Below are 24653 nucleotides of genomic sequence, written 5' to 3'. Positions count from 1 at the left end.
AAGGGTTGTAAGCCACCTATTCCAACAATTCTAGTTACTATAATCGTTAGGCACACAATCGGCTATGTCACTACTCACTAAGAGCTCTCAAAACTTGCTACAATAAAGCGCTCCACTAAATGAACTTAAGCTACAAAGCAAGCTCTCAATTATAGCTACACTAAAGAGCTTGCTATAGCTAGTTTGCGGGAAAGTAAAGGAGTGAGTAGGGTGATTATACAGCCATATCGAGGGATGAACCAATCACAATATTAATGCCAATTCAATCACCGGGAGAATACCAAAGGGCAAGAGACAACTAATTTTTCCTAAGGTTCACATGCTTGTCGGCACTCTATCCCCGTTATGTTGACCAACACTTGGTGGTTCAGCGACAAAGAGGTGTTGCACGAACCTCGTCCACACAATTAGACACCGCAAGAACCTACCCACAAGTGAGGCAACTCAATAACACGAGCAATCCACTAGAGTTACCTTTTAGCTCTCTGTCAGGGAAGGTACAAGACCCCTCACAATCACCAAAGCCAGCCATGAATAATCATGAACACATGCCAAAGCTCCTCCGCTGCTCCAAGTCATCTAGGTGGTGGCAACCACTAAGAGAAACAAGAAATCCACGGTTACAACGATCCCCAAGTGCTACTAGATGCAATCACTCAAGCAAATGCACTTGGAATCACTCCCGATCTAACTATGATGATGAATCAATGATGGAGATGAGTGAGAGGTGTTTGCTTAGGCTCACAAAGATATTAGGAATGTCAAAGTACCAAGAGAGTGAGTCCCAAGCTGGCCAAACACTATTTATGGATGGCCTCACGAAATAGAACCGTTGGCTCTACCATCGGCTGGCCAGACTCTGTGACCAGACACAGCTGAAAGGTCCTTGTTTGGTTTTGATAATTGAGTGACAACCTAGGTGGACTAATTGTGTTTATGTGAGATACACAGGTGATTAGTCCACAGGTATATGTGTGTGAGCAACATATGCCATGAAGGTGAAAATGGCTTCGAAATGTTGCAAAGCTCACACATGTGATGATGAAGGAGCTTAAATGCACATGAGACATGACATTGAGTCATGTGATCAAGGTGGAGAAGATCAAGACAAGACTTGGCTTGATGGACCGGTTGCAAGCGTGAAGGGCAAGTCGAAGGCTTTGGAGTGATGGACCATGTGGCGGTGAAGCTTGAGCAAGACTTGGCGCCGATGGACGATGGCAACGGTGAAGAGCAAGTAAAGTCAAGATCAATGAACCAATATGATCACGTGATGATATAAAATAGATCATATCATTGTTGATCGTGTTGGTGCATGTGTTGCATCGACATTGGAGGAGATGGAATGGAATGCGCAAGGCAAAGGTATAACCTAGGGCATTTCATTTCACCGGTCATAGGTGTGTAGAGAAGTTTATGACCGGGTTTAGGATAGATGGCCATACTATCAAGAGGAGCAAACTTGTTTGTATATCGGTCATCTAGTGCCACTCGAGTGATCTAACTTTGCATCGTCGCTAGGATCGAGTGGCGTGGCAAGTTGAGTGGCTAACATCCTTTGGGAAATGATTGTGAAAAGCTAACACACATACACATGGTGGTGTACACTTGGTGGTGTTGGCACATTTACAAAGGAGATGGAGTTGGAGTTGATGTGGATCAACTTGGTGAAGAAACTCCACCGGCGGAGTGTCCGCCTGTAGAGTGCGGACAGTCCAACGGTGCCACCGGCACCCTAGACAGAAAAGACCAGGTCTCACAGAGTGCACTGGACGCTGGTCACATGGTGACTGGACGCTGGGGTCCTGCATCCGGTCAGTGGTAGCCGAGAGCATGCAGCGTCGGTCTTCTACCGGACGCTGGCACTAGAAGTGACCGGACGCTGGCCGGGTGCGTCCGGTCAGGCTGACGCATGGTGATGCAGGAGCTAGAGTGTGACTGGACGCTGGGCTATGTCCGATCAAGTGCGACCGGACATGTCCGGTCAAGGTCGGTACCTTACTATAAACGACCGAACACTGAGGTCCAGTGTCCGGTCAGTTGAAGCTACTATGTCCGGTCAGGTCAAGTGACCGTTGGAATCGGGACACATGGTCGTCTGCGGGCAACCGGACGCTGAGGTCCAGCGTTCGGTCAACATGACCGGAGCGTCCGGTCGACCTGACAGTTGCCCAGTGAAGGGGTAACGGCTAGTTTAGCCCTTGGGGCTATAAATACAAGTGGCCTTCGGCCATGGCTAGAGCTGAGCACCTCGGGGGACTTAGTGTCCATGCTTGTGAGTGCTTGGGAGCCCTCCATCTCACATATACTTGATAGTGATCATCCGATTGTGTGAGTGAGTGATTCTAGTGCAATTGCATCATGAGGTTGCATCGAGTGGCACTAGGTGATCGAGTTGCAAGCCGGTGGTGCTTGTTACTCTTGGAGGTTGCCACCTCCTAGACGGCTTGGTGGTGGTCTCTGTGGAAGCCCGCAAGAAGCTTGTGCGGCGCTCCGGAGAAGAGCTTGTGAGGGGCATTATGCTCGCCCTGTGGGAGCCACAAAGAGCAACTTTAGTAAAGCGTGTCATTGAGCTACCCTCACTTTCGGGGTAGGTTCTTGCGGTGCCCGACGTATGGGCTTGGCGGGTGATGCCAATTAGCCGCCGAACCACTAAGTGAGCGGTCGACACAACGGGGACTAGCGTGTTGGTAAACACGTGAACCTCGGGAGAAAAATCATCGTGTCAACCTTGTTCTTCCCGTTGGTTTGCATTCCCGTTACACAAGCTTGCAATTACTTTTATATACATTGAGCTTGTGTTGTTGCTTTAATAATTAGTTAGCTTACGTAGCTTGCTAATTATCTTCTTGCTTGTGTAGCATAGAAGTAGCTCCCTTGCATGGCTAATTTGGTTTGTGTAACCTTGTTAGTCACATTGCTTAGTTTGTGTAGCTAAGTAATTGCGCTCTCTAATTTGGCATCGGTTGCCTTGTTATTGAGCATTGCTAGTGAGCTTAGTTGGCTTTGTGCTTTTGCTTACTAACATGTGTATGAGCTCCCTTGTTGCTTAAAGTACTAGTGGTATAGGTTTGTGTGACCTTGCTCCTAGAATTGGTTAGGTGAGCTCTAGCTAGCCCGGCACCTTTGTTGCTTGATTAGTATCTTTGCAAGGTGCTAGTGAACATAGATAGAGGGGTGTAGTCTTGGCTAGACCGATAGTTTTAATTCCACACTTGTTTTGATTAGCCAACGTGATTAAGTTTTAAAAAGGACTATTCACCCCCCCTCTAGTCGCCATCTCGACCCTTTCAATTGGTATCAGAGACCGGTCTCTCATTTGTGGTCTTCACCGACCCGAGAGGATGGTGTCTAATGGAATAGATGTTTGTGAGGCTCACATTTTTTATGGCACAAACTTTGCACTTTGGGAAAATCACATGCTTGATCATTTTTGTGCAAAGGGACCTAAATTTTGGTGGGTTGTCACTAGTGGTCTCACCCATGTCTTGGATCATAGAACTCTAACCAAAGCTCAAAGAGTCCTCTATGAATTTGATGCACATGCTTGTTGTTTTCTATTGGATGCTTTACATTTTGATTTGATGAAGCAAGTAAACTATAAGGGGACCGCTCGTGAGATATGGGAGTCCATCAAGGAAACCTTCGGTGATTCCTCCACATGGGATGATGGCAAATTCAAGAAGGAGGATGAGCCCAAGAAGGAGGTGCGTGAGGGTGTCGAGCATGATCACAATTTGGTGATTGTGAAAGATTGCTCCACCTCACAGTCAAGTGATGATGATGATGATCGATCTACTACAAGTTCACTTGACAACGTTGATGATGATGCCACAAGTGTTGCAAGTGATGATGCTACCCTATGCACACTTGATGGTGATGATGGTTCATGCTCAAGCCATGATGAAGATGCTACTACAAGCTCTCCGACTACATCACCACATTGCTTCATGTCACAAGGTGACACCAAGGTATCAAATGATAATGTGGTTGATCATGTTGATTCATATGATGAGCTTGTTAGTAGACTTGCTAGCATGACCATGTCTTTAGAAAATGAGAAAGCTAAAACACTGAAATTAGAAAATGAAAACTCATTTCTAAAGAACTCTTGTGAAGAACATAAGAAATTAAATAATGCTTATAAATCTTCACTTGATGAGCTTAAATTGAATCATGAGACATTACTTGCATCTCATGATGAATTATTAGAACAACATGCTTCTCTCATTAAAGTGTTTACAAAGAAACTTAAAAATAATGAGAGCCCATCACATGGATCAAATGATAAATTGCAAAATGTTGCTAACCCTTGTGATGTAGGCAAGAAGCATGTATCCACCTCTTGTGATGATTTATTAGATATGCCATCCTCTTCACATATAGATGCTTGTTCTACTTCCATGTCTTGTGAGACTAACATTTTGAAGGAGAACATTGAGCTCAAAAATGAAGTGAAGAAATTGAGCAACAAGCTAGAGAGGTGCTACAACTCAAAAGTCACCTTTGAGCACATGTTGAAGACTCAAAGAAACTATGGTGACAAGTGTGGCCTTGGCTTCAAGAAGAAGATAACAAAGAGCAAGAGAAGATATGAAAGAGAGATGAAGAAGCAAGAACAAGAGAAGCCCTCTCATTTCATGTGCTTCAAGTGTCATGAAGTGGGACATCTTGCAAATGGTTGCCCCAATGAAGAAAAGCTCAAGTTGAAGAAAGAAGAAGAGAGGCTAAAGCATGTCAAGTGCTTCAAGTGCCGCATTTGGGGTCACCTTACCTCAATGTGCCCAACCAAGCAATTGGTGAAGCAACTAAAAGAGCCTCAACCAAAGCCACAAGTTGAGCAAGAGAAGACACCCCAAGAGCAAATCAAGATCAACCATGAAGATGGTGATGCTTTGATGATAAAGAAGAAGAAAACAAGAAGGGGTGGAAAGGCAAGGCATCTAATGTAAACTCAAGATGCCAAGATGATGAGCAAGAATAAAGATGAGAAGAAAGATTATGCTCATATCAAATGCTTCAAGTGTGGAAGTACGGGACACTTTGCCTCTAAGTGTCCTACCAAGCTTGAGAAGAAGGCTTAAGCAATTCATGAGAGGCAAGGCAATGAGAAGCACCACATGAGCAAGGAAGAAAATGCTCATTCAAAGAGAAAGTGCTACTCATACCGGGAAAGGGGACACATGGCACATTCATGTCCCCTAGGTAAAATTTCTAAGCCTATTTCAATTGATGATCATGATATGCTTAGAAAGGATGGTGATGGTACCTCTATGGTTGCTATTGCAAAATATCCTGCTACTCATACTAAGGCATCGCCTAAGTATGTTGCTCCTAACTTAAGAGGACCCAAACTTGTTTGGGTATCATCAAAAAGTGAATGATTGATTATAGGTACCATTGGCATTGGAGGCTTGGTTCAAATGATATTCATCTTGTTGATCATGTAGTTGAGCCAAGTATTGCTAAGTGATGATCATTATCCCAATGCCATGACAAATTGAATGAAGTCCAAATATGCTACAACATACAAGTGAAAATTTCAAGTTGTTGGTGATTCATTTGATATATTTGATGACTTGCAAATATTTGAGTTGAAGCTTGCTAATTGGATGATCATGAGCTAACCAAGGTATATCTCTTGTTGATCATTTGATTTAGGTGCATATGAGTTGATTGAATTGGATAAATATGCAATGTTGCTTGCTATAAGATGATTGAATGGATAATTGCTTAGTAATCAAGTTTGGATTGATTTGTGTTGGATAAATTCATAAGATGACATTTAGTAAGTGATTTGAATGGATATATGTCTTATGGAAGTTTGATTCACATTTGATGAAGTATAGCTCAATTGTTGAAATATGTCCTATAATTGCAAAATCTGAGCTAGCTGTGATCTTAGCCATGTTTGAGTGATCAAAACTTATTGGCTTAGCATGAAAATTGGTGTATATGCTCTAGACTTATGGTATAAGATGCTGTAGAAATTTTATGAAAATTGGACAAGAAATGCTTCGGTTTTGGAGTAGATCTTGTCAGCTATAGTGCAGCAGTTTTCAGCATATAGCAGTGGTGGAAGAATTGAAATATGGCAGCAATCTAGAAGTCAAATGAAGCTCAAATTTTTATAGCTGCTAAATAACTTAGTAAAGAACATCTCCACCAAATTTAGTGGTATTTGGATTTTTACTTTGGGAGATATGCTTATTTCGTTGAAGGGTAAAAAATCTGTCAGAAAAAGTGACAAATGTTGGATTGATCTAGAGTCACTTTGATTGAAAGGTCCTCAAGTTGGAAACATGTTTACAGGTGTTTGAGGTACCTAAGTTTGGTTTTGAGATGATCTAGAAGCATGACAAGAAAAGAGTACAAGGCTATTTGATTGTGGAGTGTATTTTGCACATATTTGGTACTCAAATTGAAAGATCAAGATCAAACTCAAGATGAAGTAGAATGTTAAGTTCTAGTGACTATTGAAAATCATTTGGTAGAAAGAAAAGAACTTAAACAAGAAGAAAGAAAAGTACTTAAAGAAGGAATCAAGGTTACTCATCAAGTTAAGTCCATCACTTGGATCAATCAATCAAGTTATTTCAAGTGAGTATCAATAATGGTTCTTGGAGAGAGGTCACTTCTCCCTAGTGTAGGGGCTTGCCGCCTATGTGTAGGTAAACCAAGTGTGGTACTTGGAAGGCTAACATGGAAGTGGTGATCCGAGAAACATTTGAGATGCTTAGTTGAAGAAATCAAAAGGGTTGATAAAAAAACAAGCAACACCCAAAAGAGAGCTAGTCATGATATTTCAAGTGGTATTCACAAATTGATACTCTCATGCAAGCAAAGATCAAAAGATAAAGCAAGCCAACCACAACAAGAAAGTGCACTTGATCATAAGTGGTATTCATTTCATATGGGTGAAGAATGAAATTCAACATGGTATCTATTGGTCTTCACCAAGCTTATAATTGGACTTCACATTGCTATTGGAGCAATGAATTGGAATCTATGTGACTATCCTCTACTCCAACATAGAAAAGGTATCATTGTAATATGCATGATCATTTCATCCCTTACTAGTATGCGGTTAGTGCATATAGTACATGCTTTATAGGATCATGCATAACAAATGAAATGTTTAAATTCATAGCCTACCACTATTGTTTGAATGATTACTTGATCTAGTGGTTAGTACATGAATTTGTTCATGAGCTAGTGAACCCAAGTACTTGACCTAATTTGGATTGCTAATAAGTGACAAGTACAACATTAGCAAGATAACCCTCACAAGAGGTGTGAAGAAGCTTGTCATTGGTTCAAACCAAACTTGGAAGCTTAGGTAAATCATTTTAGTTCAAGTCAATCATAGAAGCTCATGATAGTGATAAAGAGTACAAGCACAAGACAACAATACAAATGGATATCTAGTTTGTTTCAAATGGTATCTAGACTCAAGTATTTTATCAAGAATCTACAAATAATGTCTAGATCAACTCACAAGTGACATCCTATAAGTGGTACTTATGAAGATAGCAAATGTTCAAGAAATGGTCTTTATTGATAAATCAAACAAGTGGTTCCATACTAAAAGATTCTTTCAAATAGTATTCACTTCCTACAAGTGGTATCTATACATAGTATCAACCATGAAAGACGATGGTTCCACAAGTGATCCTCAACTTTAAGTGATCATCAAATGAAGAATGCATCCCTCACCTACAAGAGCGCAAGAGTATCAAATGGATGACCTATGCTATCACATAGGGGGAGGTGTCCCACAAATTGATCACAAGATCAAAAATCTTATGTGTGGTATCTCAAGAAGCCCTACACAAGATACAAGTGGTATAAGCTACAAGTGGTATTTACAAATGGTGTCATTCCAACAATCAAGTGATGTCCATAAAAAATGCAAGATTCAAGCCTCAACCATCTACCCCAAATGCATACCTTTGCATCAATGAGAAGCACACCTTTTTATGGAAATTGATGACAAAGGGGGAGAGATTGTACAAAGATATGAAAGCTTGATTGAATGTGGGAGAGATTGTACAATGAAAGAGATGAGATATAAAAGAAATAGAGGTTGGACATGGACAAAGAGAGAGCAACATTGAAGAAAAGAGATGGATCAAAATTCTTGGACAAGAGAAGCACACAAGTAGGGGGAGCAAGCTCATGAACTTTGATTGATTGCATTTGATATGTGCATATTCATGTGCTTGCTTGCATTGCATAAGTTTTTAAATTCAATATGCATGCTTGTGTGGTGTATGCTAGTTGTAGAACTTGAATAATGATTTGATAACTAGCATGCATAGGATGATAGCTAGACACTTGATATACTTTTCTAGTAAAGCTAGTACCTTGCTTTTAATGTTGATCTCACGAGGTATCTAGTGCTTTTATTTCCAAGTGATATCTAGCTAACCATGGTGCTAAGGATGAAATTAAAGGTGCAACTCCGATTGGTACACGCTTCAAAGGTTTATTCTATACACATTTGCATCATTTGGTAGTAATTACTCTCCCACATTTTTAATCTATGCATATGTGCAAACTTCAATACAAACACTCTAGCACATATGTAGGGGGAGCTAATACTACCATCTCGGGTTTGTGGTACTTGTCCAAAATCATTTTCACTTGGTAAAATTGCTTGGGCGAGCAACATGAATCCAAAAGAGCTTAATTTCCATATCTTTGTAGAGTTGTCATCAATTACCAAAAAGGGGGAGATTGAAAGGTCCTTGTTTGGTTTTGGTAATTGAGTGACAACCTAGGTGGACTAATTATGTTTATGTGAGATACATAGGTGATTAGTCCACAGGTATATGTGTGTGAGCAACATATGCCATGAAGGTGAAAATGGCTTTGAAATATTGCAAAGCTCACACATGTGATGATGAAGGAGCTTAAATGCACATGAGACATGACATTGAGTCATGTGATCAAGGTGGAGAAGATCAAGACAAGACTTGGCTTGATGGACCGGTTGCAAGCATGAAGGGCAAGTCGAAGGCTTTGGAGTGATGGACCGTGTGGTGGTGAAGCTTGAGCAAGACTTGGCGCCGATGGACGATGGCAACGGTGAAGAGCAAGTAAAGTCAAGATTGATGAACTAATATGATCACGTGATGATATAAAGTGGATCATATCATTGTTGATCGTGTTGGTGCATGTGTTGCATCGATATTGGAGGAGATGGAATGGAATACGCAAGGCAAAGGTATAACCTAGGGCATTTCATTTCACCGGTCATAGGTGTGTAGAGAAGTTTATGACCGGGTTTAGGATAGATGGCCGTACTATCAAGAGAGGCAAACTTGTTTGCATATCGGTCATCTAGTGCCACTCGAGTGATCTAACTTTGCATCGTCGCTAGGATCGAGTGGCGTGGCAAGTTGAGTGGCTAACATCCTTTAGGAAATGATTGTGAAAAGCTAACACACATACACATGGTGGTGTACACTTGGTGGTGTTGGCACATTTACAAAGGAGATGGAGTTGGAGTTGATGTGGATCAACTTGGTGAAGAAACTCCACTAGCGGAGTGTCCGCCCGTAGAGTGTGGACAGTCCGACGGTGCCACCGGCACCCTAGACAGAAAAGACCGGGTCTCACAGAGTGCACCGGACGCTGGTCATGTGGTGACCGGACGCTGGGGTCCTACGTCCGGTCAGTGGTAGTCGAGAGCATGCAGCATCGGTCTTCGACCGGACGCTGGCACTGGAAGTGACCAGACGCTGGTCGGGTGCGTCCGGTCAGGCTGACGCATGGTGACGCAGGAGCTAGAGTGTGACCGGACGCTGGGCTGTGTCCAATCAAGTGCAACCAGACGCATCCGGTCAAGGTTGGTACCTTACTATAAATGACCAGACGCTGAGGTCTAGCGTCCGGTCAGTTGAAGCTGCTGCGTTCGGTCAGGTCAAGTGACCGTTGGAATCGGGACACGTGGCCATCTGCGGGCGACCGGACGCTGAGGTCCAGCGTCCGATCAACACGACCGGAGCGTCCGGTCGACCCGACAGTTGCCTAGTGAAGGGGTAACGGCTAGTTTAGCCCTTGGGGCTATAAATAGAAGTGGCCTTCGGCCATGGCTGGAGCTGAGCACCTCGGGGGACTTAGTGTCCATGCTTGTGAGTGCTTGGGAGCCCTCCATCTCACATATACTTGATAGTGATCATCTGATTGTGTGAGTGAGCGATTCTAGTGCGATTGCATCGTGAGGTTGCATTGAGTGGCACTAGGTGATCGAGTTGCAAGCCGGTGGTGCTTGTTACTCTTGGAGGTTACCACCTCCTAGACGGCTTGGTGGTGGTCTCTGTGGAAGCCCGCAAGAAGCTTGTGCGGCGCTCCGGAGAAGAGCTTGTGAGGGGCATTGTGCTCGCCCCACGGGAGCCACGAAGAGCAACTTTAGTAAAGCGTGTCATTGAGCTACCCTCACTTCTGGGGTAGGTTCTTGCGGCACCCGACGTGTGGGCTTGGCGGGTGATGCCAATTAGCCACCGAACCACCAAGTGAGCGGTCGACACAACGGGGACTAGCGTGTTGGCAAACACGTGAACCTCGGGAGAAAAATCATTGTGTCAACCTTGTTCTTCCCGTTGGTTTGCATTCCCGTTACACAAGCTTGCAATTACTTTTATATACATTGAGCTTGTGTTATTGCTTTAATAATTAGTTAGCTTACGTAGCTTGCTAATTATCTTCTTGCTTGTGTAGCATAGAAGTAGCTCCCTTGCGTGGCTAATTTGGTTTGTGTAACCTTGTTAGTCACATTGCTTAGTTTATGTAGCTAAGTAATTGCGCTCTCTAATTTGGCATTGGTTGCCTTGTTATTGAGCATTGCTAGTAAGCTTAGTTGGCTTTGTGCTTTTGCTTACTAGCATGTGTAGGAGCTCCCTTGTTGCTTAAAGTACTAGTGGTATAGGTTTGTGTGACCTTGCTCCTAGAATTGGTTAGGTGAGCTCTAGCTAGCCCGGCACCTTTGTTGCTTGATTAGTATCTTTGCAAGGTGCTAGTGAACATAGATAGAGGGGTGTAGTCTTGGCTAGACCGATAGTTTTAATTCCGCACTTGTTTTGATTAGTTAACGTGATTAAGTTTTAAAAAGGACTATTCACCCCCCCTCTAGTCGTCATCTCGACCCTTTCAACAGCCCTACGTTCGGTCGGGTGAGTCCGGTCATCCGATGGCTGCCATGCATCCCCCGTTTGAACCAGAGCTACCCGATCTCAATGGTCATCTCAGTCGCGTGATACGTTAACGACCGAACTCAACGCTGGAACGACCGCACTCAGGTATGTAGAGCGTCAGGTCAATTACTAAGACGATCCGAAGCGGGAAATAACTGACCGGACGCGTTAGGTCAACGTTGACCTAACGCGCCCTAGCGTCTGATCCTCTCTGTTCTTCTCTACGTGTGCCCGCCAAACGTTGGCCGGACACGCTGGTGCACCTAGCCCTAGCATCTGATCGCTTCTGCTCAGTCTCTTCCAGATAGCGTGCCGCGGCTATAAATGACCGTACGCGCCCGGGGTGAGTCCGGTCACCTCGTGGCCAGCGTTCGGTCGTGGACCTTCTCCTCCTTTTCTTTTTCTAAGTCCACAACAGCTTTACTCTTGCTTCCAACTTACTAACCACATAGTGTAGAACTTATGTGCACGTGTATTAGTATTTTTCAAAGCATTTTACAAGGGTCAAGGTTAGCACACTAGGTTCCTAAATGCATATGAAAGAATCATGTCACCTAGTGGCACTCGATAAACCGTTTAGCCAAAGATTTCCCCTCTTTATAGTACGGCTATCGATCCTAAATACACTCACACCCTCTATGATGTCTGGAGTGCCAAAACAAAAACCTATTTGATACCTTTGCCTTGATCAACCTTGTTTTTTGTTTTTCTCTTTCTTCTTTTCAAGTTGGAGCTTCATCATCTTCAACACATGTTCATCTCCATCTCCATGGACTTCATCACCATGCTCCATCACTTGGTATGTACCAACCTTGCTCACATGACACTCATGACAAAGGTTAGTACTTAGGTTTCATCAATTAGCCAAAACCAAACTAGGGCTTTCAGCCTTCATGTCACAAAACATCTCGATTATGACCGACACTTGATTGTAGCGCAACGGCATGACTCAGAGGAACTTCTTCACAACGTGCGAGTCGTCGACGCTATTCTCCCTGAGGCCACGTAGATCCATGGCGAGCTTGGTGATGCGGATGGCGAAATCATCAATTGCCTCTCCTGGCTTGAACGAGATTGACTCGAACTCTGCCAGCAACTTCTGGGCGTTCACCTCCTTGACGCGATATGCTCCAAGACGCATTGTCTTGACTGCCTCCCATGCCTCCTTCGCCGTCTTCTTGTTTAGGAGCATGGAGTGCATCTCCTGTGGCACGCCCCGGATCACTCCAAGAGCCAGCCGATCCCGACGCCTCTCCACCTTGTCAGATTCGATCGCATCCCAGAGGAACATGCCGTCGAGATTGCATTGCATGTGCGAGGAACATTCCTGGTAATTGGTGCGGGTTAACATCGGCTACACCAGACCTCCTTGTCCTTGTCACTCTGCTCACCCATGTCGGCGATAGTAGGGTTCACGCCTCCCTCTTCTCGGATACGGTGGACTGAACCACCCGGCTTCCTCTACTCCTTCTCTCCGCCTCCAAACGTCTTCTCCTCTGGCAACCTACGGCTCCGATACCACTTGTTGGAACCTAAGGGTTGCGGTGAGCTAGAACGTGGACGCCGGCGGCGGCGCGGTGACCGTGGCGAGATCTCAAGTAGATGGAACAGACACACGCGAGAAAACAGGTTCTTGACGCTGCCAACTGATGAGCTTTTCGGTCTTTGATTCATGCTTTTATTTACACAATGCATGCCTACAATCTCGGACTTGATAACCAAGTCCCACCGCGCCATGCCGCACATCGTGCGCGACGTTGTTGTTCAGCGACGCGCGCTGCGTACGCAATGCCCGCCATGGCGCTAACTGACCGAACCAACTCGGGCTGCGTCGTGATCTAGCACGCCACCGATCACGCACATCCCCTAGCCTAGCTGATGCATGACTTAACACAAGAAACAAAGATTACATGATGTTGTGCAACAATTTAGCTAACAGCTTGGCCCCCCTAGTATCCAAAGGAACCCTTAAAATGTGGATGAAATTCCTACCTGCGTATGCCCAAAAGGAAGTCAACATAGCAGCACGTCGGTGTGGACTGTCGACGCTCGACGGCAAGTTGGCGACCGAAGATGTCCCTCTGCTGCTGCCCCTTTCCCCTTGCATGTTGGATGCTTTCGTGTCTCGTCTCTCGTGTCTCGAGTCTCGGCTATACTGCACCTGCACGTCCCCTGCTGCTGCCGCTGCTTTTGCTAGCCTACTAGTGGTTCCTTCCCTCTCCCACAACAATGCCAGTGCACCGCGCGCGCGGGCAGAGCTCGGCCGGCCACATGCTCGGGGGGCAGCAGCGCAGGAGTAGAGTAGGTGGCTGCAGGCTGCCGCTTGCCGATGCGATGCGAGCCGCGCGCGCGTCTAAATGAGGCTAGCTACCGCCTACAAGTAGGCTGCTGCCTTGGTTGCCTGCTACTCCTAGGTCCAGTTTTGTTCCCTCCCAAAATATCAAATTTTTCAAGATTCATCGTCAAATCGAATCTTTGACGTATGCATGAAGTATTAAATATAAATAAAAAATAAAACTAATTATATAGTTTAGACGAAATTCATGAGACGAATCTTTTAAGCCTAATTAGATTATGATTGGACACTAATTGTCAAATAACAACGAAACTGCTAAAGTGTTATTTTGCCAAAAATTTCAGCATCTAAACATACCCCTACTGGTGTTTTCAATTCAGTGTCCCCCCGGCCATGCGCTCATCATCGCCTCCCGTGGTGCTCGAGCAGTCGAGCGCGCGCTCTGTCGTTGGCTGGCTCGCGTCCGTGACTCCGGGTCTCCGGCTGTCCGGCAGGCCGTTTCCAGCTTCCACCGTGCGTGGCTCGGTGGCAGCTATCTGCTCACATCACCACAGAAAATTTCTTCATATCCAGGCATCCAGCACAAGACAGTGCCCACTACGTATGTTGCTGTGTCCGAGATCATTGACTAATGCAAAGTGGCCGGCCGGCTGCTCGCTTTGCTCGCCACCGAATAAGGTTCCTCGTTAATCGAATCAGCCATATGGTTGATACTACAGACACTGCTCTCTTGCCACCGAAGAACAGGTTCCTCGTTAATCAAACCGTCGCCACCGACTGCTCTATTTCCAATTGACAATGGTAGAGGATGAAGTGATCGTGCAAGGTGTATGTGTATGTTTCGTGGCAAGATGATACAGACACGTTTGCTAGTCAGGTTTACAAGCCATTGGCACGGACACGGCCGGCCATGATGAGAGCCGGTTTGCCCTTGTCCCTTGTCCAGCGCCCGCGCGTGTCGCCTGTCTCCCCTCGGCCCTGTCGTCCGCCTGCCCGTGCCCGCTGCGCACTGGCTCCACCAGTCCAGCCAGCACCACTGGCCGAAGCGCACCGAGCACATCTGCACACGAAAAGGGGAGTAAAGCCCAGAAGACCAGAAGCCATTGCTTGTCTGTTCCTCCAAGCGGGGGCAGCCGACTGCAAAGCCATGAACTGGCTCAGGCGCCCAGCCACACCCGTACGTGCGTGCGTGCGTGCGTGCGTGCCTGCGAGTACGACGAAAAGGCGCCCCCATGCATGGTGCATCGCTGCCGGAGCACTGCCGCTGTGGCTCTCTTCTTCGATGCATGCGCACATCCTGCTCCAGCACCAAGCCGTGCAAGTGCAAGCGTGCTGCGGCCTGCGGGGTCGGTGAGAGGCATGGCTCAACTGAAGTCAACTCGTGTCCATCTGCTGCTACGGGGTACGGTATGGGCCAAGTGGTATGGGCCAAATGGTTTGGTCAGCAGCGCCACTTCTGTTCTCCGAACTGCGTTGCCTGTTCCTCGGCGTTCATCATGTCCCTCTGTCTCGCCTGAGCATCTCCCCTTTTTAGTATACTGCAATAAAAACTTTCCTGAGCATCTTACCACTGTTTTCGTGCGTATAACTGCAAGTGCACGTCTTATTTTTCGGTAAGTTATTTTAAAAACTTAACTAGATTTATAAAATGTACTAAGGCCTCGTTTAGATGCTGAAAAAATTTCAACCCGATGAATAGTACCACTTTCGTCTTATTTGACAAATATTGTCCAATCGTGGACCAACTAGGCTCAAAAGATTCATCTCGTGATTTCCAACTAAACTGTGTAATTAGTTATTTTTTTTACCTACATTTAATACTCCATGCAAGCGGCTAAAAATTGATGTGATGGAGAGAGAGTGAAAAAACTTGGAATTTTGGTGGCATCTAAACAAGGCGTAACAATATCATCACACAACTCCATAAAAAGTTTGAAAACTTACGTTTCTAAAGCTTATATAAGGAGCATCGAAAAAAAATATGGAGTTGTCTCTTACTCTACGTTTTCTCTTGAAGTGGTTCAAGTGGAGTTTGAAGAGCCGGTCTGTTTGGCAAATTTAGACCATATGGCCATCAGGGTGATGGAGTCATTTGAAACTATTAGCACTATATATAGTAATTTTCTATTGAAATTTTTGAAATGTTGGGGTTAGTGGACCCTGGTGACATGTTGTAGCTTCGCCCCTAGTTTGGCTAGAAAAGTTGAGAGCAGAGTTGGAAAAGATAGAGCAGAACGGTCCTAGACCGGCCCTTAGTGTTGTCATTTGCATGGCAAAGCTAAACAATGGACACTTGGGTAAGAAACTTATCGTCATTACCCCGAATCATAAAGGATTAATACACTCTCTCTCCGTCTTGGCTTAGGCCATTCTAAGATTTTTATGTGAGTTTCATGAGCATTGAATATGAAATGTATTAACGAAGAGAGAGGATAAAAGTTTCATGGAGATAAAACTATCCATAATATATTCGAGTCAAGTTTGACCAAGCTCATAGAAAATAGTATCAACATCTATATCTTCAAACACCTTTACTATGAAAATATATTTCATAATTAATCAAATCATATTTATTTGATACCGTAAATATAGTGTTTGTACTTTTTATATATATTAGTTTAATCTAAAATTATTTAACTCCTTGAAAAGTGAGAATAACATTCTTTTGGGGAGGGAATTTCGGTAGAATTCCACCTGAATTTATCTTGTGAAATGAGTCCCCTGTTCCAATGTAGGCCACGAGTAATTCCTAACCCATTTCCTTTTCTTTTCTTTTCCCGGATTGGGCCCTTTCTTACAGGCCCACCCTAAGCCTGTCTCGGCTAGCATGTACTACGTGCTCAGCCATTTTTGGTTAGTTGTGATTCACTGCAGCAACAGTTTTCTTTTAAACAAATAGTCAGCCTTGAGTATTTCATCAGTCCCAAATAAAAACACATCTTGTTTTTTAAAAGTTAAAGTTTAATGAATAGTAAGTGTCATTAGATTGAGCATGAAATATACTTTTATAATAAACTTATTTAGATATACAAATGCCGATACTATTTTCTGTATGTTTATTAAAAAAATGTTTGACTCTTCGAAAAGCGAGATGTGCATTTATTAATGTTATATCCAAGGACAAATCCAGGGATGACGCCTCCCACGCAATGGAGCTTTCCCTCGAGCCGCTGTTCTATTTTTTGGAAGAAGAAGAGAGAGAACGAAAGTAAGGAATAAAAAAACAGAGAAAAAAATCAGTATTTCCATCAGATTGAGAAAAATAATCTTTTTTTTTCTCTAAAACCTGTCATATAGAGAAATGAGGTGAAAAATTATCCCCGAATCCCCGTTCTCATCCTATTTTCCTTTTTTCAATCTCTTAATAACCTGCGTGGATCCCATAAACAAAAGGGACAATGCTTCATCCCCTTTCCCTTTCTCACAACATTTATTTTCCCATGACGTATCCCCTCGGTTTTCATCCACCGCCGGAAATCGAGCCGTCACGCCACTGGCCGTCCTCACCGAGTTCATGGTGGCTGGAATTGGTCCACTGCCTGGGGTGCAGTTGCACCCGACCACACACCGCCGACCTCGGTCTGAGAAGCCACAACACCATGCACCCGACCGTCGAACAAGAAACCTATCGCCGGTGGGATGGCAATCGGGCGAGTCGGGGCCGGGTGAAGTGCCAGCGCACCCAAATATGAAACCCGAAACTCAAACCCGATTCGACCCTGAACCCAACGGGGACCCGAAACCCGAGTGGACAAGACAGACACATCACTGAAAAACAAGATCTCACAAAAAGATACTCTCTCAAAATTGAACTAAATCTCACATGTTCCCGGCCAAGTTTTAAGATGCAAATCGTACTAGCGACAATGTACAGGGGACGTCTGTAGTGGTTGAGTTCCTCACTGCCCCAACACCGCAAGCACCTCGCATCGCACGCCATGTTGCATTTTTGGGGACGTTGGCAGACACGGGCCGCAACCGCAAGGCTGTGCACGGTGGCCACGCTATATGGCAGCAGTCCAAGCGAGCACGGTGCAAGCCGCAAAGGCCCATGTTGTTGTTGTTCGACCACGCACGCCCAACGACTTTGAGGAGGATCTGCCTTAATTTTGAAAAGATGGGTTTTCCGTTCCGCAGCAGGGGTCTTGAAAGTGACCACGTTCTATTCTAAGCAACCAAGCAAGGCGTTAGGTTTGGACACGCACGGGTCCTTTTTCTTTTGTTCAGGTTTATTTATTTTGCACGTTTTGTTTGAGCATTTTGCCTAAAAGCGCGTGTTGGTGCAGAAAGTAATCAACACGTAAATATTTGTAGTTTTGCCGAACGTTGTGATCGGATGTGGCCTAGCACTCAATGACACAGGGTTTATACTGGTTCAGGCAATGTGCCCTACGTCCAGTTTGAGTCGGTCGGTGACTTTATTCCTGAGCCTAGGTGCTCGAAGTTTGCAGTGGGGTTACAAATGAGAAGGAGAAAGATGGAGGTACAAGAGGTCCAGTCGGACTCTGGTCTGAAGGGCCGAGAGTGACGGGAACTCTGCTATGTACTAGGCGTTTGAGTTTGTGCTCGAGTTTTGAACCTAGTGGTTCTGCTGTTGCGTGTTAGTGAACTGATCGATCTCTTTTGTTTGGGAGAGAGCACATCCCCTTTTATAGATGAAGAGGATGGCCTTTATAAGTGAGAGGAAAAGAGTGTTCGTATGCTAAGTCTTGTGGCCCACGCTAACGGGTACAGAATGCTGGTAGGCGCCCACAATACTGTTTAATGTCAGATGCACGTGGGAGGTTGCGTCGTCTTGTTCAGGTATGACAGACGTCGGTGCCTGCCATACTGTTGATGCCCAGAGGCATGTAGGGGGTTTTACCATGTTCGCCTGGTATAGTAAATGCCGACGTCTATAACACTGTTGATGCCCAGAGGCATATGTAGGGAGCCTTACCGTGTTTTGTCTGGTATGGGAGTTCATGACGTCCACAACATTGTATGAAAAATATCGGCGCCTATCATGCCAGGGAGGTCGCAGGGTACTGTCCTGCAGGTGTACAGGGTACGGTCCTCGGTATTGCGGTTGACTTGAGGGCCCTGGCTTACTTTCTCCGTCCGTTTCCTGGTCCTTACCGAGCGAGCGTCCCCGGTCGGTTGGTTCTAGTCGACTCTAATTGCGCCAGTCGGAGAGGAGCTGTAAGCAAGGGTTCGGCGCATTCCCGGTCAGAGAAGCGGGTCGAAGTCGAAAGTGGTGTTTTGGCCAGGCCTTCTGGTCGGAGAGGCCGTCCGGAGGTGGGTCGGTGTCGGAAGCGAGCGTTGTTCCTCCTTTGTGAGGCCTTTCGGTCGGAGAGGCGGGCCAGAGGCAGAAGCGGGCGTCGTTCCTCCTTGGCCAGGCCTTCCGATCGGAGATTGGTTTGTCCTTCTGACATATCGTTTAGGTGTTTGGGCCGACCCATGAGTTGTGTGTTTGTTCATAACGTTGTCTGCTGGGCTAAGCCTTTATTGGGAAGCCGATCCATGAGGGACCCCGGGTTTATGAACCCGATAGGAGCCCCCGATCCCTCGGACGATTCGGGTAGAATCGTCTGGAGGATTTCTATGTTGATGGTGGGTACGCGCGAGTGCACCCGAGGGTGTAGCCCCCGAGCCCCTGGGCGATTTGGGTAGAATCATCTAAGGGTTTTCGTATTGCCAGCGGGGGAAGTTTTATTTTGTCAGTAGGTGTGAGCCCCCGAGTGGTTCGGGCTGAATCGTCTCGGGGGGTTTGGCCAGCGAAAAGTTTTAGGGATCGACGCATTTTTAGGGATTGGGCGAGACGAAGCTCATGGATCCTAAAGTTGGGCGCAGCCGAGGTAGTTTAGGGATTGAGAGAGACGGAGCTCACGAATCCTGGCGTTGGGTGCACGCATCGAGCACAGCCGAGGCAGTTTAGGGATCGGGTGAGACAGAGCTCGTGGATCCTGGCGTCGGGCGCAGCCGTGGAATTGGTTGAGGCGGACTCGCAGTCCCATCGTGTGCAGCCGAGGCAGTTGTTTTTAGGGATCGAGCGAGATAGAGCTCGTGGATCCTGGTGTCGGGTGTAGCCGAGGGATTGAAATAGACTCGTGGATCCAGACGTCGGGCGCGCCGAGATGGACTCTCGGATCCAGGCATCGAGCGTGCCGAGGCATTTGGCACGAGTTAGAGTAGCGGACCCAGGCGCAACTAAGGCGTTTTTGGGTGTCTTGAGCCCCTGAGCCTCATTAGGCTTGGTAGGGGTCGGTTTGAGTTTTGTGCGTTACCCTGCCTCGGTTTCTCACAACCAGAGGGGCTGAGCTAACGTCGCTTGCCTCGATGGCTCGGGCTTGAGTGACGCGCTCGATGAGCTCACTAATGGGTATGATCGAGTGAAATTCGGATCCATCGTTCGTGATGGGATCGACATAGCACTCATGTGACATTCCACAGCTCCTTAACCTGTAACCCGGCAGATGTCTGTTCATTCTGGAGACCGACCTAGGTGGCCCGCTGGCCTCCCCTCGATGGAGATTCTATGGATTTGACAGAGGTTTAGGAAAGAACGAGAAAGTTGAGATGACCCTATCTGCTTCGGGGCAGATTGGGTGAGGGTCACTCAGGGCTCATCTGTGTTTTCTCCCCTAGCTCTATTTGATGCGAGGCGGCCTCGAGCCCTTTATGGGTCGACCTTCCGACCCTAGTCGATTGTTGCTCATGTTGAATGAGGCAACTGTCGCTTCGTGACGCCACACGGAGCGTTGTGATGCATTTAACTGCATATGCGATGCCTTAACCCTTGAGCCCTCGAATGATTCGGGTAGAATCATCCGAAGGGCGTGGGTGTATGGAATGAATGCGTGTATGGATGTATGAATGATTATATAAAGAAATAGTGGGGGTTGGTAATGTTACCTTGATGACTCGAGTGATGGGGTATGAAGAGCTCCAATCTGTGCTCGTCGTTCGTGACCCACATGGGGCGTCCCTTTGCTCCTTACCTGTCTCTCGATGTTTTTTTGAGCCGTTCGATTGACTTAGGAAGCCCGATGGTCTCTCCTGGCGAAGATCCCGTTGTTTTGGGTTTTTCCAAGTCCCATCTGGGAAGGTGGAGAGCCGCCTGCGGCCACATCCCCTCTGACAAGGCGTCGTTTCGTCCGACAGGGTGTGTCCCATCAGTCAGGGTGCATCCCATCGTATCCCATCCACATTGCATGGGGGAAGGGAGAGGGGTTTTTGCCCTATCGTTTCGCCTTTCTCTGATTGCCGCGCCTTTCCCAACTGTTGTGCCCCTTTTTTAAGTAGAAGGGAGAGGGCTTTCACCCCGTTTCCTTCGCCTATTCCTCATTGACTGGCTCTTCTCTTTCTTCCTTCTCGCCAAGAGCGTCTGAGTGCCATGGCGATTCCTAGGAGAGAAAAATGGGAGAGCGAGGGAGAGGAGAAAACTCACAGATCCATTCATGAACCCAGAGCAAAATGTCAAGCTGGAGGTCATCCGTCGTGAGAGAGTCGGTGCTAAAGGCTTTTGCCAAGAAGGGGTTTCTACCACCGAAGGAGGTGGTGCACTGGAGGGCTCCTGGGAGGGACGATTTCCCACAACCTCGGGCCAGAGAGGTTGTTTCCTTCCTCGCCTTCCATGAGCATGGGTTAGGATACCTCGCGCACTGGTTCCTGCGTGGGCTCCTCAATGAGTAGGGCCTAGAGCTGCAGCACCTCAATTCAACTGGGGTGCTGCATATTGTTGGATTCGTCACCATGTTCGAGGCCTTCCTTGGGATGGAGCCGCACGTGGACTTTTTTTGGCTGATGTTCTCAGGGCGAGCTTTGTCAGAGGGGAAGCCGCTCATGATCGCGCCAGTGGGGGGCTTCACAATGTAGAAGAAACCGAGCATGGGGGGCTCGTACCCCATGTATATCCCCTACGACTCCAACTGGGGGTGGCATGGGGAATGGTTCTACATTAGAAACCTAGCAGAGGCATCGTTCCCCCCTTTCATCAGCAGGAGGCCGGAGAAGCTGGAGAGCTAGTCATGGGGCCTCGCTAGTCGGTAGAAGAAGAAGGCAGAGATTATAGAGGTGGAGCTCCAGAAGCTCATGTGGCATGGCCTTGATAGGGTGCGGGTGTTCCACACCCTTTTTCGCCATCGGGTTGCTCCACTGGCAGAGAGGATGCAGCCAATGTGGAAGTACAGCGGCCCAATGGACCCTGACCGTGCATTGCTAGAGGAGCTACCGAACGATGAGGTCTGGAGTCACCTCGACCGAGTGTTGTAGCTGAGGCCTAAAGAGAACCTTGATGGAAAGCCCGAACCCCTTAATTCCTCGGTGGTGTCCAAACTTGTATGCTCCCCTCTCTTTACTCCATGCTCTTTTCCCCTTTTGATGAGTATAGGCCCGGTCTTCCGAGAGGTAGCCGGTAAGTTCGATTTGTGGAGATCTCGACATTAGCGATCCGGCTTCAAATCAGACACGATTCGAACCCTGCAACCGTTACACCACTGCTCCGTTGGTTATCAACCAAGCACAACTTGATTGACCTCGCCAAGAAGGCTTTTCCTGCAAGCGAATCGAAGAGCACAAGCAAGAAGGTAAAACACGCAATCTGAAATTGCAAATATGAATGACGCGGATATCAATAGAGGATTCAAGAACTTGGTTCCAAAGGACTAATCGACACAGTGGAGGAGATCAAGAACGGGGGCCCTGGATCACTGTAAAAGGATTTGTCACCACAGTTACAATGAACGATTCAGTTTCTCGATGGAAAACTAAACTCTAAACAAAACCCAATTGTGTAGCAGCGGCGGCGGCTGTGTTTATAGTCTAAGACTCGACCTAGGGTTGGGGACGGCCAGGGGTTGGGCGCCCACAACTTGGGCTTAAGGCCCGACACGATACATGGCCAAGTTGGCCTAAATAGGTGACGCAGCACCTTACCGTGGTCACATAGAATGATCCACATACCTTTTGGAGCTGGGACCAGATCCAAAACGACGGCATCGTCGTCCCCTTTCCAACGCATCCAAGAACGGCCTGTTTCGATGTCGTATGAGGAAGTTATGATCGAAACAGTGACGACGTGTCTGCTGAATCCAATGACGACATGGCAGCTGAGTTGGAAACGAATTGCAACTTGGGGAAGACCATGGCGTCGATGTGTCCAGCGTGGCGATGTCCTCATCATCCTCCCCTTCTCGAATTGGAGTCGTCCTCGACTCCATCTTGGCGATGTCCTCATCATCCCCTCCTTGTAGAATTGGAGTCGTCCTCGACTCCATCCCATCATCAGCGAACTCCTGCAAAAGGTTAGTGACAGCAGGCAATGCACCAGACATAAAAGGTTGACAAAACATAGTATAACATGGTGCATCAGGATTATCACATAACTCAGCAGTAGCAGGAGTTGTAGCAAGAAAAGCACCTCCTTTTAACTTAATTCCATTATTTTTAGCAATGTCTGTTGGAGATTTATTTTTGATCTCATTAGCATGTTTAATAATATCCGTAGGAGACAAAGGCAGCAATGTAATTTTCTTGTCCTTATGTATGATAGTGTATGTATTAGTTCTACCATGGTGTAAAGCATCATTATCAAATTCCCATGGGTGACCTAACAAAATGGAACAAGCTTGCATAGGGACAACATCAAAATCAGCAGTATCATGATAAGAGCCTATGAAAAAGCTAATGCGTGCTGATTTAGTTACCTTAGTTTTACCACTATTATTGAACCATTGAAGTTTATATGGATACGAATGTTGTCGTGTGGTCAAGCCAAGCTTGTCAACCAAATCTGAACTCACCAAGTTGTTGCAACTCCCGCTATCAATGATAGTGAGAACACGACAACCCTGCACAATGAGATACATGTGGAACAAATTGTGGCGTTGGATCTTCATCTCTTCTTCATGACCCACACGTGTACTCAACACACGCTACACAAGAAGGCTAGGGTAGTCCGCGGCAGCAGCCATAGAGTCAATGGTGATGGCCTCCTTGTCATGATTGCCCTCGGTGGGATCTGCATCAATGTTAGCAGCAAGGGCTAAATCATCATCAACATCACTAGCACTTACATATCCATCCTCGGTAGCAATGAAAGCACGACGACTGGGGCATTCCTTCATGGCATGTCCCATGCCTTTGCATCGGTGGCAAATGATTTTAGAGCTGGACGAAGAGGAGCTAGTAGAAGCACCCGGAGTGCCACCTTTCTTCAGCTGTGGAAACTGCACATTAGACAATTTACTTACTCCGGAAGAAAATGGAGGTGTAGATGGATGTGGTGCAACAGGAAGCTTAGGCGTCTCTAGCTCAGAACGCTGTTGAAAATTCCTCCCATTGTTAGACCTGAAAGGCTGGTGTTGTTTGCGTCCCTGTACTTCTTGTTCGGCCTTAATAGCAAGATGATACAATTGGGAAAAATTGCGCCATTCTTTGTAATCAAGTATGTTTTGTATATCATGGTTTAAACCACCAAAAAATCTAGCACTAGCATCATCATCATCTTCATTTATACCACAACGTGCTAAACCAATAAGCAATTCTTGATAGTATGCTTCTACTCCTTTATCACCTTGTTTTAAAGTTTGTAGTTTCAAACGTAAATCACGTTGGTAATAAGGAGGAACAAAACGAGATTTCATACGTTGCTTTAAAACATTCCAAGTTTGAGGCACAGCAGCAGCATTATTGGCATTGCAAAGATCACTCCACCAGAACAAAGCAAAATTAGTAAACTCACTAGTAGCAAGTCTAACTCTATGCTCAGCAGGAACATTATGAGAATCAAATTTTTGTTGAACAGCAAGCTCCCAATCTAAATATGCCTCTGGATCAACATTACCAGCAAAAGGAGGTAGACTAAATTTAATTTTAGCAAAAGGATCATTATTACCATGATTATTACCTACCATACCGCAACGATTGAAGTTGAGGCGGCGACGGGCACCATCGTCAGCATACGCATCTTCATCACCAAAAGCATCCGCATCTTCATCATCAGCACGATAAGGTGGAGGGTGTTGCTCAAGCTGTTCAATGCGGGTGACCAGATTGTTCACGTTGCGCGTTAGCTCGGTCATAAGATTGCGTTGTTCAGTCATGAATGTTGCAAGCTTGCCCTTGGACACGCACTCATTGAAGTCCGTCGGAGTTCCTGCCATGGTTAGAAGATAGAA

Source organism: Miscanthus floridulus, chromosome 5 (genome assembly GCF_019320115.1).
Source record: "Miscanthus floridulus cultivar M001 chromosome 5, ASM1932011v1, whole genome shotgun sequence".
Lineage (NCBI taxonomy): Eukaryota > Viridiplantae > Streptophyta > Magnoliopsida > Poales > Poaceae > Miscanthus > Miscanthus floridulus.
This window is presented reverse-complemented; position numbering follows the sequence as displayed.